This window comes from Ambystoma mexicanum, chromosome 12 (genome assembly GCF_040938575.1).
Source record: "Ambystoma mexicanum isolate Mex_15411 chromosome 12, UKY_AmexF1_1, whole genome shotgun sequence".
Taxonomy (NCBI): Eukaryota; Metazoa; Chordata; class Amphibia; order Caudata; family Ambystomatidae; genus Ambystoma; species Ambystoma mexicanum.
Genome location: NC_090936.1, coordinates 410251233 through 410255114, shown reverse-complemented (window position 1 = coordinate 410255114; position 3882 = coordinate 410251233).

Here is a 3882-nt window from a genome sequence, read left to right as displayed (position 1 = left end):
TTCCAGATTCTGTCTGGACCAGCGGCACGGGAAGTATTAAGTCGTTCAATGATCATGATAAGATCAAGTATAGAAGCCTTGCAGGTCCATGTGGTATCCTGTAGAGGGAAAGGAGTGTCAGCGTGATGACTGGTACCAAGTGTGGAGGCAATATGTTTAAGTCAGAGAGGTTCAGGTACACAATGTATAGGAAGTACAGCCTTGCTTTACCCCTGGTTTCACTCCATAAACCAGCATTATTCGTTTTAGTAACAAAACAAGCAAGTTCTTTCCATTTGTCACTTTCACGTTTGAGTTTATACCCCTTTAACCAAATACGATACTTGGACTAAATCGGATGTATTAGCATATTGGTCACATCAGGGGTGTAGATAGACAAACAAGGATACAAGACAGCAGCAATATCAGCGCGTAATAACTTCTTAGCAGCAGCAATTTTTGTATCAAAGTTCATCCGCTTAGTGAGAATGATGTTGGTGTGCTCACCGACATTCTTGTAGACCCTACGTTGGTTAGTGTGTACCCTTATCTGAGCGATTAGGGGAGAAAAGGCACTCACAATTGGGGACCCAAGAAGGGATACTTGTGTATCAAATTGCACAATGAAGGTTGGAAGAAGATTATCATAGGAAACTTTGGCTTTTGTCAAATTCGACTTATTCCATCTAATACGATTTCCCGTAGAGTTCACATGTATATCAGCAATTAAGTCATATTGCCTATTTACAGGAACAGAGTTTAAATCTGTCATATCCTTGAACAAGGTCATACCCCGCTGATTCACAAAGATGTAATCAGTGTAGCAGCACTTTTGCCACAGACACGTGTAAAGGCAAGCAAGGCATCACCAGAGCAGAAACCATTAAGGCATACAAAGCCAAAGTCCTCCAGCAGCATTGCCCAGTATTTACCAGAACGGTGAGCAGTGCCAGAAGGGAGGATAGGCGTGGATACATTAGGGCCCAGGTGCTCAGGTAGAGTAAGATCAATACGTGCATTAAAGTCACTGACCAACCATGTCGGCATCAAGTGATGAAAGGTTGGCAAGATATTTTTCATTGTGGCTACATTAGCTGTGGTAGCAACGCAGTTCGGGGATCACACAAATTAATCAGGACTGGCCATAGCACAGTTTAACCACTAGCACTGTGGAAGTGGAGCCAACCAATTCAGCAGGAGACAATGGTTCTCTAACAGAGACCGCCCTTAGGTCAGCCAATGGGGCCTTTTGAGGCCAACCTCTGAGAAGTAGTACAGCCGTCAAATTCAACAGCTTCAGTCAGCCAGATCTCCCGAAGAGCAACAATTGAGAATAAATCTATATTTGGAATAAGATCATCTACCCTAAACAAGTGTGATTAGCCCCGCGTGTTCCAAGAGCAAAGAAGATCAGTGTCATTGAGACAACGTTAAGAAGTGCGTTTTGAATATATTCAGTAACTGTCACTAGGGGAAGTTACTGCACTAGTGGAGGTTGTCGCTTGGGAATCATCACCAAAATTTGGAGGAGGCAAACAGGTGCTTGTGGAGCCTAGACTATCACTATTAGGTTGGGGGCAGTGGAGAGATAGGAGGACATTCAACATGCTTAGGATTAATCATAGTGCAGTTGGTACTTGAGGGTGGACAGTGGAGTTTATTTTTGCCGAAAGCCGCTGTAGCTGCACTCGGTCGCAATTTGATGTGGGCATTGACACAGTTTTAGACACGTACCCAAGTCTAAATAGGTCAACCTCATAGTTGATACAAAGAAGTAGAAGGAGGGGGTTCCGGGGGGCGTGGCCAGACAGCCATGGAGTAGGATGTGCTCCGGAGTGGCTGCTCCTATTGATCCAATGACGATCCGTATTGAAGCACATATACGGACTGAAAGTTCCTGAAAACATAAGCGGAGGTGTTGGAACGTGTTCCCTGCCACGGGAGCAAAGGACCAGTTATTAGTGGCAAGGATGCCCGAGATATGAGCAATTCAAGGTTTGCTGTGGGGAACGCAAAGTCCCACAAAATGGCGGCTAACAAAGGCTCCGGGTGTAGCAAATACCCTGATCGCCGGAACGACTGAGCTGGGCTGTCAGCTGTGACCGGAGGACTCGCTTCGGACGGTGAGCTGAGCGGAACACTTAATCCACGAAACAGCATTAAGCGACGTGCTGCACTGTGGGGCGAGCCTTGAAGAGGAAGTTCGAAAGATACATTGACGCGAGGGCCATTGATAGCAGTGCTCGCAAAGCCCACGTCGGCCGTGGTGCTCGGCGGATCATCGGATCATCAGAAGAATATTCGGCGGGTGCTACATTGTGTAACATGACATGGAGAAGCTGATCGAGGACCAGCAGCTTGAGTGTGGGCTGGCGCGCAGTGACTAAAGCAGCCTTCTGTTGCGGGGCCCGGTTGTGCCGAGGCAAGCCCGGGAGCGGGATATTGCTGCACACGGAGGCGCAAGCGAGGCCCCGGAGTGTAGCAGTGATCAGCTGGGGCAGCCGCCTGGAGCTCTTGTGGCAGAATCGGTAAGCGCTGTGCGCTCGAACTCTCCGATACATTGATACGGGCGTGTGAGGCAAACAATAGCTTGTGTGCACCCGACTAGAAGCAGAGCATTACGCTCAAGCGGATAGTGTAATTAAGGCAGCAAGTGGCGGCTTATAAACAATATTCGGCGACCAGAACCTGCAGTTGTGCATTTAGCAGTGGCGGCCACTGGGGGACATTTTGACACTGTTGGGCTGGCACAGGCAGTGGTGATCTTGCACCCTTCAAGATAAAAGAGGGCGCAGCATCAGGAGCTGGGGGCACGCGTGGTGACTGTATATCAGCATATGACCCTGCACAGAGTCACAAACTGGAAGCCAACACAGGAAGACACGACCTGTGGGGTGGACTCAAGCTAATGAAAAAGGAATAAAACTGCGGCGGATACAGGCGGCTGTGCATAGCGTGCGCAGAGCCCCAAAAAGCTGGGTGAACTAGACAGAAAGAAATAGTGCTCCCCAGGATGCAATGAAATAGGCTGAAACGTGGGAGGGCACAACCCACTCGAGAACTAACCCAGCGAGCACAAGCTAAATAGAGGTTTTCCTGAACAATTGACCCAGAACTGTGGCAGCATCAAATCGGAGGAGCAGCATCGACACATCTGAAGTCAAGCAACCTAGGACACAGACTGAGGCTGCAAGATGACTGGGAGAGGGGCCATAAGCAAGAACAAGAACAAACAATCCACAATGGAAGCATTTGCCAAGACACAACTACCTCCAACGACCCCAGAGCCTAAGGGCGCGACAGCACCGGCGAAGAGCACCATAGCGATGGAAAACCATCAGATTTTGGCCGCTATCACAGAGCTGAGAGACTCATGGGGGACAGCGATGGCAGACCTGCGCACTTCACTGGAGGCCAAGATAGACGTAGTAGGCATTGACGTCGCTTTGCTACGACAGGATGTTAGGGCATTAGCAGAGAGAACGAGCAGCCTGGAAAGTGCGGTGAAAACCAACTCGGATACTAGCGCTAACAATGCAAAGGAGGTGCACATACTAAAGAAGCAGGTAGCTAACCTGGAGAATCGTGCGGAGGAAGCGGAAGGGAGAGCAAGGAGAAACAACATCCGCGTGTTCGGCCTGCCGGAGGGGGAAGAAGGCCAAGACCCCACAGACTACGTTGAGAACCTACTCCCACAAGAAATAGGGGCGGAAAATCTTTCGCAGGGATTCGCAGTGGAGCATACGCATACAGCCCTTATGAGGAAGCCGGGCCCCCCACCCCCGGGCAATAATCGCTAAAATACTGAACTACAAGGATCGTGAGAGGATCTTGGAGTACTTTCGCAAAGGAGGAACGATCGAAAGGGCTTCTTGCACCATCACAGAAATCCAGACTATAGAA